Genomic DNA, 16,729 nt, shown 5'->3' with positions numbered 1-16,729 from the left:
CTGTTTTTATGTTCTGGCCATAAGATCTTTTTTCTGTGCCTGACTCAGAGCAGCCCAGTGCTAGAACACAGTGACTTGCCGGAGTCCAGTTAAGGGAGGGTCCAGCAGACCAGTGACACTTTTCACTCTCTTGGAGAGGTGCCCCCAAACCCCTTGGTTTGTTCAGTCTGACTAAAAGATAGCTGGGCTGGAAGGGGGTTGCTATGAGAATAAATGCCAGGTAGAAGAGCTATTGAATCAAATTATGATGTTGGCACAGAGACAAATGGGAATAATCCAGCCACCAGTAACTGCTGGGCTGGAAACGAGCACAGTCCTAGCCTGGAAAGCTCAGGAGTCTTTGCTTCATAGGGTTAAAAGAGAGGGAAAAAAAAGGTCAGATAATGTAAAATGAGGTAAGATAAGGCAGCTGCTGGTGGGAGGAGGGAGTAATACATTAAACTTACAAAGCTCTTCTGCCAGAGCAGTGCAAGTAGTTCACTTTCTACACAGAAGATGTGGGGAGGCAACTATTTATTTTCCCTGATACACAGTGGTTTAGTTACCCACAGAAAAATACTTCATAATGAAGGTTACTTCTTTTTTTTTTTTTTTTTTTTTTTTTTTCTGTGGTGAAAATATTGATACAGTACTGCTGGAAAAAAATCAATGTATTTGGAGGGTTCTCTAATGATACTTTATGTAGTTCTGTGTATAGATGACTGATACCCTCTTGCACACCGATTTCCTTGGGATTTAAAAAGCTCACAGAAAAACTCAACAAAAACGTAATTAATTCCCCTGGATGTTTTGTTCCATATACTGAGCTTTGGAATTACATAGAAAGTAGGACATTTTTCTGATTTTTTTTCAGTTAAAGTAATATCCCTGATATATCCCAATCTTCCTTCATAATCTTTGCAATACATCATTATATTTCTTTTCATTCCAAGAAATGACAGCTACAAAAGCTGTATGAAATCTGGATGGCTAATTAACTCTGAGCACTGCATTCTTTTGCCCAATCCAATACAAAAAGCCTGTTCGAGGTTCTTTAGCCTTTTAGAATGAATTAAGAAATAATAAAACACCCTGCCAGCTCCACCCATGATTTCTTACCTACAATGCAATGAAAGACAAGGTTACATCCCACAAGGGAACAGCAGCAAAAATCCCAGACAAAAGCAAATACAGGTGAGGGACAAATGCAAATATAGGTGAGGTGTATTTCCAGTATGAGGGGGAGGTCATGTTCCTTCCTGGATATTTTTGGGAGGATGTTTTGATGGGGAAACTGCATGAGAGTAGTGCTTTGTTGTGCCATCATTTTGGCAAAGTCATCCCAAGAAGTGTCTGCACTGCCCAGCAGAGTCCTGCTTTGGGATGTCGGAGTTCTGCCTCAGGGGGTCAGTTGTGCACTGGGATGTCACAGCCTGGTGAAGTCAGGGCACTTGACTCATCCAGGGCAATGGATCTTTTAGAAGGTGACAAATCATCGAGTGTGTGAAGGGCTTTGTTATGCAAAGCAGAGCCTGAGATTGTGCCCAAGGCAGGAATAACGTCATGTCTCCAGTCGGTGTCCCTGCCACCACCGCAGCCTCCCCCAGGGTGACCTGCTCCCATTAGCTCATGAGGCTCAGCTCCATTGTTGTTGGAGTTACACAGTTAGTAAGGATCGTGGGACTCCAGTATTTGTCATAAATGAAAACAGGATCCTTTCGCAGTGTGTTTTTCAGACCAAAGATCCCTTGCCTCCATCACGGGATCTTGGGCAGCTGCTCTTTGGTGGCTGGGATAGATGTGGCAGGTCTCCTGACAAAGAGGTGCCAAAGTGTTTCCTGTCAGGGACGTTACACCTGGAGGTTCATGGAAAGGGCTCTGTGTGATAACAGAGAGATGATTGGGGTTAATGTTTTTCACCTAAACAGGTGTGTTTCCAAACTGCCACCCCCTCCACCAGCTACCTGATCTGCTCCCAGGAACCTGTAAAGTTTGAAAAGGATTATCTTGGCATTGTTTTCATATTACATGGCAGTGCATCCTGATATGTTCTTTTTCTCTTTAGCTTTCTAAACAGAAGTTTCTCAGGGTCTAAAGTTTCAGCCTAGAGTCAGGTTGGGTTTTTTGGGTGGTTGTTTGTTTGTTTAGGATTTTTTTTGTTGTTGTTATTTTAAAAACCAGTCCCTAAAATCATCTTACGTGAGCAAAATACAGGCTTGTTTGAATCACTCTGTTACAAGTCCTTTGGTATTTTGTACTTGTGTTAAGATACCTGCTAAAAAAATAGGAAAAAGTTACATCATCATTATTTCAGATTGGAAATGTTTCTGAGGGGTCAAAGGAGTTTAAAGTACTCAGTAGCACAGACTGGGGTCAAAGGGTCCTTGGAACTGGCTTATCTGAACTCAGAGGCTCACACAGATAAGTCCTTTGGAACATCACAAGTTCCGATGCCAGGTCTGGGTGTAAAAACCTTTCTCTCAGCCTGACTTGCCCATCCAATTTGCCTGGTTGAATGTTTAACCAGTCACTAGATGATGAGGGGATGCTCACCTCCCTGAGCCTGGAAATCCCTAATAGAAGCATGGGAGAGGATGAGTCCCACCAGAAAAATGTCCACCAGTCCCAAGAAACTGGGCATCTGCTTTCTCTGGAGCAGGAGACTTTTATTTGGTCCTTCTGTGCTTTTATGCCATTTTATGCCCCTCTGGCTTCTGACTTGTCCACACCAGCCCCGTGTCCCTGGCAGGAGACACCTTGCCTGTACACAGAAATGCTTGGCTTGGCTGGTGGGGGCATCTCCAGCCCCAAAGCCCCAAATCTTTCAGGTGCTTATTTCCACAGCAGGCTGTTCCAGCTGTTCTTTTGATCGAGGGAGAAGTTTATTTTGGAGAATAGTCTGGCGTGTGCTCACCAGAGCGCTCCGGCTGTGGTTCCACACTGGTTGGTACCGACACCTCGGAGATGGATTCAGGTGCAAATCTGACAAGACACATATAAATGGCAGGGACAGAAATAGTCGCTTTAAAACACAATTATTCCCTTAGGCTCGTGCTCCTGCCCAGCAGCGTGGCAGGTTCTCAAGGAAAAAGCAGCAGGAGGGAAAGCAGCTTCAAAACCTTTCTCTGAAGTTTCATGGCCACACCCTGAAATCCTTATGCACCCAAGAAATCCTTACATCTGTGGCCTGAGTTACCAGTGCTGAGTGCCTAACTGGAAATCAGATATTAATTAAGATATTGATCACTACCAACAGTTTAGCCAGTGGTCCTCATCCATTTCTATCCTAATTTATGCATTTCAAGAACAGCCACTGCTGAACCTCCTGCCATTTCATCCCTTCACCAGGATGGTTCTTGGTGGTCACTGCTCCTTATTTTCCATGTTAAGTGGGGGAAGGCTTTTTGGAGCCTTCACATTGTGCTTTCCTCTCTCTTGCTCCAACAGCAGCAGCAATTCCCACTCTTCCCAATAACCTTCAGCTTCCCTGTGCCTCTGTGTATAACAAAGGCAGACCTTTAAAATGTTGGACAGAGACCCAAACTGAAGGGCACCGTGATAAATTCTGGCAGAGGTTTGACATGATGGGAAATTCATTCCTCCCACATAAATTATTTTCCCGTGCTTTTAAGGCTTTAGCCTTTTCCTGTGCATTTTCAGCAATAAACAATGAAATATGACATTATTTACTCGTGAAGCACTAATAATGTGTACACACCATAAAACCTGAGGCTGATCTGGTGAGCTCCCTGTCACAGCATAAACACAGGGAAGCAGGACATGCTGGGGACCCCGTGCAGGGACAGGCACCTGTCCCAGCTGCTTCTCTGCTTTATTCCTCCCTGAAGCATCACTTACTGCAGGCAGCCCAATTTATTCCCTGCTGACTTAGCTCCCCAAACACATGGCATGCCCTCTGCTTTAGGGTTCATCTCCCTTTGTTTTATAAACATCCCTGAGCTACTCTATAGCTACCTGACCCGGCTTGTTTAGTGACACAACCCCAGCTCAGCAGGGCTTGGGATATGGGATAAAACCTGAGCCTTGCTAAACCCCACTGCAGGGCTTGGCCATGGCTAACTCAGCATGGCTGACTGCAGGGGCAAAGCGTCCGAAGGGATTTTCAGCATGTGTGCATGGATAATGCCCTAATGAAGTCCAGATGCTTGAAGTTTCTTGCATGATTTTTTATTTATTTCTTGAGGCCTTTCATGTTGATATGGCTTGACTTTGTGTCACTGAGCTTTGGGTTAGCTTAGCCTGGCTTTGTGAGTTCAGAAATAGCCATGTCCACACCGTGTCCCTGGATCCACTCGGCGTCCTTGGCTCTTGTCCTTGGCTCTGTGGGCTGGGAGCTGGCTGGATCTGCAGCAGCAGCCTCTGCTTGGAGAAGAGCTTTGTGGGATGTGTTTATGGCATCCCACTGGTACCATTTCTCACATTAGGCCAAGCCAGGGAAATTTTAGATTAAATTAAAGGTGAATCCTGGGGTGCTAACGAGGCTCTGAGCCCGGAGAGATTCCTGCAAAGACCCCAGTGAGGACTTGGATTGACTTTGTGGGGTAGCCAGCCCCTTGTCTGTCATCTTTTTGGGCTTTGGCAGTGTGAGGAGCAGGGTGTGCCTTTGGACCCCTCAGAATGCCTGGGAGACGAGAGCTGGCAGCGTGCTGAGCCTGCCTGAGAGCAGTGAGGAGGAACCTGGCCTCCTCCAAATAGGAGGCAGCTTTTGCCACATCTATTATCATTATTGGAGCTGTCAGCTGCGATTCAATACAAGGCTTCAGATGGATGTATCGGGGCCAGCTTCCTCACTGCCTCACCCCAGCACAAGGAGCCAGCTCCAGTCTCATTTGTGCTCATTTAATCCATTGATTTCAGTGGAGGGAAGGGTGAGGTGTGAGGCAACAGTGGGTTCTGCAGACCAGAGCTCAGGACACTGCCTGGGCTCCAGCACCTCACCCTCCATGAGCCATTCCCAGGAGATGATGGGGGCAGTTGGGTCCCAGAGTCTTTTGCAAACCCCAGAATAAATGCACAGGGACAATTCTTCCACGATCAGGTCCCTGGGAAGCTGGGCCATAACCCTCTCATCTTCTGATCTCTATTATTTTCCCTCTGCAGTACATCCTTACAGCTTGACAGTTTTGCTCCATCTTAAGGTTGTTCTGAGAAAGGGAGACTGTTCACGATTTTAGCAGAAGTCAAGCCTGTATTTCTCTGTTTTCCAGCACACTCCACAGAGCTGTGCAGCAGTCAGTCTCAAACAAGCAGGGCCATGACAATTTTCTCTTACAAAAATAAAGTGTCAGAAGTTAGATCCCTGTGGGGTGCTGAATTACCTCCAGTAGCTCCACATTTGCATAGGAAATGAGAATATTCAGGAGAGGTAGTCAGTCTGCTCTAGGAATACAGCTAGAGTTTGCTGTCCAGATTAATTAAAGGCTAGAGAGACTGTGAATGTGATTACCTCTTCTTATCTTGTTCCAAAGTCCATGTAATATCTACAGTGTTTCAAAGTTATATATGTTTTTTAAAAAAATCAATAGCAGTGGAATTCTCATTATCACCAACCTACAAATAAAGTTGTATAAGAAGCAAAGGAGGGGAAACACTGGTGTGGGAACAAGCTTCACCTTTGAGCTTGCAAGTGGATTTTTCCTGTAAGAAGAACTATTGAAAATCCCCAAAATTCCTAATTGCAAAGCAAACCAAAACCCCCATAACTCACCATTGTCCCTTCTTGTAGGTGAGGCTTTGAGAAGTGCTTTTCTGAATACCCAGGATTAGGTACTTGAGGTGAAATGGGTGTTAGATTTTGGCTTGGCCACCCAATTCCAGCCTGCAAATACTTCAATATCTTCCTCTCCATGGACAAGGAGAGTTAAACAGAGGGTCACCACAGAGGACCTGGCAGGACCTCAGGAGTTAGAGACAAATCTGTTCTTTAGCCCCAAGAGCTGAGCACAGACACCTCGAACCCTCCCTTCCCTCAAGGCATGTGGATCTCAAGTAATTACAATTCAAATTAATTGAGAGTGCAGCATCTGAGAGGAGTGGAGCCTCTCTACCTGCCCAGGGCATCTGCTGGTGGCTCAGCCCGAGCTGCTGGGCTGGGCTGGGTCCCTCCAGCCCCTGAGGGCTTCACACCTGGGAGCCCTGAGGGCTTCTCCCACCAGGAGCCACTGGCACTGCCCGGCTGGTTCCAGGGCTGTCACACTCTGCAAGGTCAGCAAAGTCCCCGTCGCCCTTTCAGCCTGGAGTGATAAACACAGGTCATGAAAGTTTTCTGAGAAGGCTCCGAACAAGATCTGCCCTTTGTTATCCAAGCGAGGTCGAATTTGTGCCTGCTCAGAGCCGTGAGTCACTGCAGGCTTCGACTGGGATTTCTGATTCCTGAACAAGGACTGATGAGGCTCTCTGGTAGCTCCCATTAATCTTCTTCCCCGTGAGCTCTGCGTGGCTGCAGCTGAAGGGGTTTTGTATTTCATTTGCACAAAAGGTGACGGTGCAATGGGTCTGACAGCCGGGACAGGGATGGGAAGGATCCCATCTGGGTTTTGGATTTCAAGGCAATCCTTTGCAGTATCTCGGCAGTGCCTTGCAGGAATGCAGGGAGAGGTCTCAGTCTCTGCTTGTGAGACATGATTTAGCTTCTCCAGGGATGTGAAGGAGCTGCTCCTCACTGCCCTGGGATTCCCTGGTAGGCCCAAGGCATCCCCTTCCTGAGGAATTCCTTGGCCTGGCAGCAGGGCAAGTGACTGCCCACTACACGATAGCAGCGGTGCTTGCCAGCTTGGGAGGCTTCCTGCTCCAAGATGTGTGGTTTAAGTCTCTCCTTAGTATTTCAGGAAGCTTTCAGACCAATTAAATCTTTAATGATCACTCCCAGCTCTTTGCACAGTGGCTTTACTTCTGCCTTTGTTGCAGACAAGCTGAGCCTGTGTATAAACTGCCTCAAACATAGCCAGAACAAGCCAAACCTTTCCCTCCCTGCTTGCTCACTCTCCTCCCCAGACCCCACTCTGCCAAGGAGAGCAGAAACCAGCAGCCCTGCGTTCAGAGCCCCAGAATGCCGAGGGAATCAGTTTTCTGTTGAACCTTTCATTCTCCAGATATCAAAACACTTTGTGGAGACGGGGCCTGTAGGGAAGCAGAGCTGCTATTTATGTGATCAATAAAAAGTTTTACACAGAGCCTTTGATGCTCACAAAAGATGGGAAAGAATGTAGCTGAAGCGGGTCTTCACATGAAAACAAGATGTTTACTGGTATTGAAACACCCTGCTAGGCTGAAATCAGATGCCAACGATGTGAGCTCAAACCAGGACAGTTTCTCATTGTGAAGGGGAGAGGAGCAGGCTGGCTTTTTGCATATAACTTGCTAGAATTTCCCTGTCAATATGTGTAATAATAGAAGAATAAATGCACAGCATGGTGATAAGATTGAGATTGGAGCCAAGGGGGACAGAGCCAATAACTTTTTATATATTTTTCTGTCATGTGAATTTTTCACACCTTGAACTACTTTTTCCTTTTTTTTTTTTTTTTTTTTTTTTTTTTTTTTTTTTTTTTTTTTTTAATTGAGGCAACAGCCAATAAAAGAAACTAATGGGTTAGAAACCACGTAAGCAAACTCCCACTGAGCTTTATTCCCCACAGGCTCATTGCATCAAAGAGAAAGCAGCAAAATAGGGCCACCAAATGCTACGTAACAATGAAAACAAGTTGGCTGCTGCCAGCTCTGTCCCCCACACTGGGCAGATCACGTTGCCTGGAGGGGCTGTTGCACTTGTGGGGTCATGGCAGCCACCCAGGCTGGGCTGAAGAAGAAATCTGGGGGCTTTTCACAAAGCAGCAAAGCTCCTGCCTTTGCTCTGCCTTCATCCATCCCCACTACAAATGCAAATACATCTCTCCAGCTGCCCCACTTCTTCCTGTGCCACCTCCACACTTGGGGATGAGGTTTCTAGCTTGCTGTAATCCTTCTCTCACTGTCTGAGTCCCATTTTATGGTTGGAAGGTGCAGAGACACAATTTATGGATCTACTGCTTGCCCCTTCATCAGGAGGGTAATTTCATCCCCCTCAATGTCTTGCTCTCCTCACTCCACTTTACTGACCTTAGCCATGTCCAATTAGCAGATCCAGGTCTCCCATACAGGGCAGATATTATTTCCACCTCACTTCAAGCTTACCACTCCACCAGTTTTTGTTGTGCTCTTTCCAGCACTTGGCAATTTTGCTCCACAATAATGGGATCAGCATCTCATAATAAACGCAAACCAGGGTACAACATCCTAGGGAATGAAACCTGGTGGGAGAACGCTGTCCCCAGTGCTTCCTGGGAGATGTCAGCCCTGAGTTTTAAAAGCACTTTGAAGGGCACAAACGCTGGCCACTGCACACAAATGTGGGCTGGGGATAGTGCAGCATTAAATCTTGTTCTCTGGGCATGAAACCTTGCAGTCAGCACAGAGCAATAGCAGCAACACCACGTCCAACTTTATAGGAGCTCTGAAAGTTGGAAGAAAGACTTTTTGGAGAATAAACTCAAGGCTTCTGGGAAAGGCTCATCCTTCCCCTAAATCCTGCTGGCTCCACAGTTTGCTCAGTGTGGGGGGAAATGCAGCTCAGGGTGTATTGCACCCACCACCCCAGTACCAATTCTTACTTGTGCCTCTCTCCAGAGATCTCCTCTCCCACCCTGTGCAGCCACAGCTGTGGAGCTGCTCCTAATTTCCTGTGTAACTCAGTCATAAGCAGCGCTGCTGCAAACAGCCTCTGAAAAGAAACAGGGGAAGAGCATTAGGAGATAATAAGTCTTATTAACAGCTTGGAGAATCTGCATTTTAGAGTGAGAGCCACACTTAAAAATCAGGAGAGACAAAGGGGAGCCTTGCAAAAGTGAGTGTTGCCTGGGCAACATCAGCATCTGCATCCCTGCATCCCCCCAGCCCTGTGCTTAGCAAATATCTTCACTGTGGTCCTTCCTTCCATGCAGGCTCAGATTTACACTTTGCTCCCTCTCACTCACATCCGCATCTGCTTCTCCGAGATGAATGCTCAGGGATTGGCACACAAAGGCTACATATGCTGCTGGCAAGGAATGAATCTTCCTTCAGTCTTTCGTCTTGTCTCTCCTGCTGTGCTCTGCAGAGTCCCAGGTCTGCTTGCACACAGTGCAGGTTTCACCCCACTCCTGTGCCTACAGACAGAGCTGGGTGCACTTGTGCCCTCATCTCATGTATCTGGCTGTGCCTCATCTCAAAGTTACATTTGGGAAGTAGTTAGACTTGAGGACAGCTGCTTTTCTTCTTTTCCTGCTTTTTTTTCCCAACACTGTAAAAGAAAAACACACTCATCTTCCAGAGCTGGGCGTTCTCGTGACAGCAGAACAGTCTGATGGATGTGCCAGGACATCATTTCATCAGACTCTCAAACCATGAGGTTGCCTACTGCCCTTCATTCTTGTCATTTGAATCCTCTTGACGTGTAAGAGCACATTAAATTCCTGCAAGAGAGAAATGCTGCACAGCTCCTTGTCAGAGAGAGCTGCAGTGGTTCATCCATCCAGTCCTGGGATGGCACAGGTAGATGGGAGCTCTTGGACAGTTCATTGGAATGAAACCACAAAGTTCTGCAGGTACCTAATCCTCCTCCAGCATCATTTTCCAAAGGAAGACAAGGACAACTTCTGGTATTTACTGTCTGCAGTTTTCTCCACACAAATTCTTAAAACAGTCACGTTTTTCCTTCATTTCACCAATGGCAAAAGGAATTTGTCTTTCTTACACCTTTTACTCTTCTTTGATTGCTGGAGGTTTTTATAACATCTGGAGCAGCAGGCTGGTGGCCAGATTTCTGAAGGTGTTTAAACATCGACAGATGCACCTGGGTACCTGGAGGGATTTTCCAAAAGCATTTTGCTGTAATTGCTTATGATATTCTTCACTTCTCATCCTGATCTCTTCCGTAGCATCCCTATTCCAGCCAGCATTGCATCTCCTGCTGCAGACCTGAGCTGGATTTTGCTTCTTTTCTTACTTTTAGTCCCAGAACTCCAGAGAACTCTACAAAGGGAGGAGAAAAATTTGCTGCACATGGTTAGATTTGGATAGATTTTTGTGTCCTTATAAATACCGACGGGGCGATGAGAGAGTTTGTGCTTTCATTTACAGCAGCACAACTTCAGTACAGGCAGAGTCTTATCATAGATGTGATGTACAGAGAAATCAACTGCCTGCCTCCTTTGAAATGCAAAATATTCCTGTGTTGCAACAGGATGGCCAAATTTGCCAGTGGATTTTGAGCATTTGAGTGGTTTTTTAATTTACAGAGAGCTTCCTTGTCATGCTTGCTCTCTATTCTGGGGGTCATGTTTGTGTTGTTATTAATAACCAGGTAAAAAAGGGAGTGAAATTTGCAGGCAGAGCTGCAGAAATTAGCGATCTGAGCTGGTTTCCTCTGCCAGGACAAGCTGCAGGAGCCACCACAGCCCAGGGTTGTTATTCCAGGGCAAAGAGGCTACAATTTCCATCCTGCAGTGCCACCTATAGCGCAGCGCAGAGCACAGCAAACCACGCTCCAAAAATCACACCACGACCCAAAAAAAAAAAAACAAAAAACCAACAAAACCCAAAAAACCCCAAAGGAGGCAGCAGGCTGTGGGAAATTCATGCAGTGAATTAAATTGGCAATTTAGAGGCCGTGGCCCGTGTTGGGTTGGACTGGATGTGAGGATCACCTGCCCTCCTGTCTGGCTGACCATAATTTTTTTGTCGGGTTTGCAACACAATTTCATCCCCTTCAAATCAATGCAGAAATGGCCACTTTTCTCCAGGGGATAGCTCAAGATACACCAAATCAGAGGTGTGAAACCAAAACCCATTTTGACTCTGATGAGCAAAGGGAATTTCTCTTTATTTTTGATTTTTGAACCAGATGTTGCTTTCATGCTCTGAAACCTCTGAAACAGCTGAATGGATTTTCCTCAAACTCCTCACATGAACAAAAATTCACCTTTGGGCTGTGAACAAGCTTAAGAAATTGCACTGTGATGGAGATTATTTTTTTCTTCCCCTCCCCTCTTCCTTTTTTTTTTTTTGATTCTGAAAGTTAAAAGGATCCTAAAATAGAAGCTGAGAATTGGATTAAACATCTCTCTGTTAACTCTTAGCACTGCTCCAAGTCTGCAATTATCATTTCTTAAGGTGCCTGGCTCCCATCCTTCTTAGACTTCCAGCTGCCACCTTTTTTATTAAAATAACTGCTAGAATAATGTTGAGGACCAGCCCACCTCTGGCTCACTGTGAAGAGGGAGCTTTGAAGAGAAAACTAAGAGAAAGGCCAGGTTTGGCCCAATTTCATGTGCCTCCAAAAGTGACCTGTAAGACTGGGGAAGGAAAAGGACATCTCAGGAGAGCTCCCGCTGTGCTCCTCGTGACTCACCAGCATCCTGTGGCTGGAGGGGCAGAGTGTGGCAGTGCCAAGAGCTCTGGGCTTGGCCATTTGGTACTGAAATATGCATCACGAGACCTGCAATGTTAACAGAGCAGAAAAATCACCCAGTTCACTGCCAGGAATGAATAAACACCTCACAGAGTTCTTTCCTGACCTAAATCTGGCTAGAAAAGGACATGAGAAATGAAGGGTGTAGTTATAGCTATACCACCTGTAGTTATCCAAGAAACCTTGTAGTACTGTGGAAATCAGAGGTTTGTTCCTATTAGTTCTCTGTTTTCCAAGATCAAGCTCAAGAGTAGCTTCCAACAGAAAGGGTCATAAAATTGTAGAATTATTTAGGTTGAAAAAGACCTTTAGGATGATCAAGTTCAATCATTAATCCAGGACTGCCAGGCTCATCACTGAACCACATCCCTAAGTCACACATCTCCACATCCTTTAAATATGTCTATGATGCCAACAACAGCCTCATGGAAAGATTTAATAATAGTCTTGAGAAATGCATATCTACCTTATAACAGTCCCTTTCTGTGTTGTATGGGAATATCTAGGTGTTTTGGGTGCATGAGGAATGTTTTCATTCAAAGGATGAGCAAAATCATCATCTCCTGCTCTCACCACTAATTTTCAGTGCCTCCATTTGTGCTGATGAAATGTGCTGCACCAGTAACGGAGCAGACAAAGCCCTGTGTCAGCACAGGAGGAAAGCAGGATGGGATTTGTGAGTGTCTGAATGAGGAATTTCAGTCACCCAAGAGCACTGGAGATGGAGAAGGAGCCATTTGTAACCTCTGGAAAGGATTTGGTGGGAGCAGCCCTTCCTGTGGAGGAGCTGGACCAACTCTGAGCAGATGGATGTGTTAGCCAGCTTGGCCACCGGCTGTTTTAACAGAAAATGATGTGCTAAATCAAGCTCTGGGAAACAAATTGCACACTCAGCATGGCTGGAAGGCTGGCCTCTGGCACAGACAGCTGTTCTCAGCAGAGGCACATCCACCTCCTGCAGGACTTGCCACCAGGATCTGCCTTTGGCAAAGCTGGATGGAAGGAGCAAAAGCCAGACACAAGGACAGCCTCAGCATCTGGGTGCTATGTTTGCTGGCAAAGTGTGATTGTGTTTTTCCAGGGTTTCCTCTAAGGAAAGTGCAGCATGGTGCTGCCTGATGGAGGTTTGGCTTGGGGTGGAAGCAAAGCAGACATGCCCAAGGGAGGACTGGAGGCTAAGGGCCTTTGGCAAAGCCAAGGTGTTCCTGGAGAGATGAGATGTGGATTCTCAGAGCAGCATCTCCTGCTCTCGAGGTAAAGGCAGGAAGGGCTAAACCAGAAACCCCCTTTAGCCTCTTAACTATCAAAACCAGCACTAACCCCCAGCTATTTACACCTACAGTAATTCCTCCCAAAGTTCTTGCAAGCCCAGTTCAATTTTCCTTTAATTCCTGTGTGTGTATCTGCAAATAGCCGATTACTTGTGCTAGACCCTGCCAATAAATTGTGTGCTTATTTGTTTCCCTTCCTTGCAGAGTCAGTTTGCATTAAGCACCACTGCAGCATGCGCAGGGGTTGAGGTAACGCCTCAGTGGCCTCATAAAACAAGTTCTTATTGAGCATGGCCTCTCTTTCTCACAAAATGAGCCCTTGGAAGATGCAAGCAGCTGGAATATGGGTATTTTCATGGCCATAAAAACTTCATTTTACTTTTATTGCTATTGAAAAGCCCTGGATAGGTGCATTTCTCATCCAGCTGATTAATCTGAGGTTAGAGGCCGCCACAGCAACAATTACACAGATATGTACCTCTGTGCATTTGGAAGCAGTGTATCTCAACCTCTTTCCAAAAGAAAATCAAAGGCAAAGTGTTGCCAGCATAGAGACACAAAGAATACCCTCTCTTTTTCATCTGAGACTCCAGCACAGGCTCGCTACGCCCACTTAAGGCTCCTTTCAGCTCCCAGCGTGCCTCTGGGTTGCCTAGCAATCCTAACAATATTTTATGAGGACTTATTCCAGAGGCACATTTTGCTAATGCTGAATTTTAGAAGCTCCAGGAGAAGCACAGAGGAAGCCTGAGACAGTATCACTCCAATTTATTACAGGCAGGATGAAAGGTGAGGGAAATATAAAATCCCCAATTATCATGCTGGGCATTTAGCAATAAGGTCTGGCATTGGAGCCTGGGAGCCAGGGCTGCCAGGGGTGGTCCCCATGCCATGGGCAGCACAAACGGGCATCTGTGGCTGTGCCCAGGCTCCAACCAGGCACACCCTGAAGGGAATGGACAATGGCAGCCAGTGTGCCTGCTGCAGGCTTCTGAGCAAACCTCTGACAGGAAGAAATGATGAGGGAAAACAACTTCTGGGGGAATGGGGCAGAAAGGATTCAGTACAAGCAGCAGTGGTCCTGTCCTAATGTTGGGTGTCGCCATGGCCAGGGATTGTGCCCCAGGGTAAGTGGTGCTGGGAATTAAAGGGGCTGAAGGGCTCCAGGATGCCTTGGAGAACCTGGAGTGACTTAAGACACACTGGCATCCACCCAGTTTCCACTCTGAGCTATACAGAAAGTCAAGGTACAGAATTCCATAAATCTGTTTCAAATCACCTTCTCTTGGTTTCTCCCGTTCTAGCCCAAAGCCAACACATAACCCAGCATAATGAGCCCTTGGGGTTTGTGTCAGCGTTAGAGTCAACATTTCTGAAGGCTACAAAGTTCCTCTTTTTATCTTTTAGTTTGGCTAATGAAAACTTTGCCCATAACCCATAATTGTTTTAATGGTTAGGGGTTTAAAATCCTATCTTGAAAAAGGAAAATAACATCCTTAATCTCATCAAAGATTACTCCATAATAGTGATCTCCTGTTAACATCAACTGAATTCGATTCAACCATTATGTTCTCACATGATTATTATTTTGTTGATGAAGAATGACCTTCAGTCAAATTCAGCAACAGTTTCATTTCTGTAAAACATGTATTTTTAAGAAGAAAATCAATACACGTTTTCATGCTTTCTCATTTCTGTCTCTTTTTTTAGAGGGGTTTTCATTTTTTTCAATTTCCAGGGTGCACAGGTAGGGTTTTTAAGCAGGTAAACATGACCTCTCCTTCCTGTAAAGCAAGTTCATCAGCATGAAGGCACTGGTGAGTGGTGAAAAGTGCTCCAAACTGAAGTGAGACACATCTCATTGATTCTTTTCACTGGCCAAGCTGAAGGACAAGTAAATTGGATTTTTAAAATCATTTCACTTTTAATACAGTATGGTATTATTAGTAATGTAAGTAAGTAAAACTGTTTATAGCAGATGTTTTTCTAAAGGTGACAGTGGGCCCTGGAAGTGACACCTGATGGTTCTAAATCCAGGGTTTCCCAGCACTTACATCAAATGTCCTTAAGGCACTAACACACCTAATGAATGCAACCAACCAGAAAGGGGAGCACAGAATGGGAAAAGTGGAGTTCCACACTTAATCCAGGATTTTACTGGGAACCATCATTAGTGCTGGGACTGTAAACAGAAGTTGGGTTTGCTCAGTGCTTTAGAGGTGTCTGCAGAACAGCAGGATATTTTAGGAGAGTCCCTCCTGCAGCATCTGCTCCCTGCTGAGAGGCTCCAGTGATCCCAAAAGATGCTCAGGTCCCACTGAAAGCAATTATGGTTTACAAGTGCCTTTGCTAGTCCCTACTTCAAGGATAACCCATGTCGACAGCCAAAGCTAAGAATAGATCACAGCAACTCAAATTCCCTCTGCTAGGATGCTGCACAGAGGCTGAGGTGCAGGGCTGTTCCCACATGGATCCCTGGACACCTTGGTTGTGTCCATGTCTGGGCACTGGACTCCTCCCCTCTGCCCTTGGTCCCCTGCCTCTTACTTCAGAAGAAACAGAGCCCCATGAACACCAACCACTACATCATTATTCCTTTTGTTCTAATCCATCCAAAAGAGTGTTCATGGTGTACATGCATCCCTGGGATGCTCCAGGCAGGGAGCCTTGAACAGGATGAGAAAGGCTGGATCCAGATATTTTCCTAATTTACCTGGCATGGCTTGGTGGTTTGTTTTGGGGGTTTTTTTGTACCTGGAAGGGAAATTTTTGGTATCAAACAGATTAATAGGTGATTAAAAGAGAAAGACAGGGAGGCTGTTTATTTTAGTGGGGGGAATTTTGTTGAAGAAGCACCTGCATGCAGCCATTTCCAAAGGCTGGGATAATGCAGAGTCCAGGCTGCTGGGTCATGGCATAGAGGTGATGTAGCAGAGAGGCCATTTACACACACAACATGCTGGCTTTGGAACTGATTCCAGACTGCCCTGACCTCTCCTGAGTGGTCTATGCCTGTGAAAATAGGGGAAGGATGCTGGGATCAGGCGTGACCACTGTGGTTTTGGCAGCATGTTCCACTGGCTGCACTTCACAATAGATACATCATCCTAGGTGTGGATCATGATTTAGGATTTGGGACAGTCAACATGCACATCCTGTGCCTTTTGTTTAAATGGTTTATAAAAATACAGGGCAAATTTTGTGGCTTTTCTGTCTCCTCTTGCTTCTCAGGCAGGTTGTAAAGCAAGATATTTAAGATCAGCTGCTTCCAACCCTCCAGACAATGCATGGAGCTTGTTTTCAGCAGTGACAGGCACTGTATGCTGCAGTGGCTCATAAAAATCCAAAGCCATATTCCTTTTGGGCTGAAATGCTTTGTGTTTGGTTTCAGATTTTATACTTACTGTTTCAGTTGTTTTCAGCTGTTGAAAAGTATGTGATGGGGTTTTTTCCTCTGTTCGAATCTATGGATAGTGAGAAAATAAGATCATTCAGAAAGAACTAACGCAAATAATTCAGATCTGGCTTGTGTTGTGCATTTCAGCTGGGTCCAAGTTTCAAGCCAAAATGAAAGTTAAGTCAGCTAAGCAGGTTTAAAGCTCAAAGCACACAGAGCAGTGTAAATTGTATGAATTATTTTAACTACAACCCATGAAATGGTATTGCTATTGTAAAAGTATCTTGACAACAAATAGTCTCGTTCAAGGCCTTCCAAAGTGAGGTATCATGCATCAGACAGGCACTGGCTTGGATTCTATAAAAGTGACAGTATTCCTGCATGGGGAATGAGCAGATCATATAATATCTTAGGGAATGGCAGAGCCTGGGCATCAGATGTTCCTAGGTCCTGACTGTATTTCAGAGAGCACGCTGTGAAAATATATTCTTGATAAGTGTGATTCAAAAGAAATCTCTCTGAAGCCTAAATAAACTGTGATAGGAACATTTCGAGCATGCTGGAGTTTACAGTAAA

The sequence above is a fragment of the Zosterops lateralis genome, assembly GCF_965231275.1.
Source record: "Zosterops lateralis genome assembly, chromosome: 15".
Taxonomy (NCBI): domain Eukaryota; kingdom Metazoa; phylum Chordata; class Aves; order Passeriformes; family Zosteropidae; genus Zosterops; species Zosterops lateralis.
Note: the sequence above shows the minus strand (reverse complement) of the source record.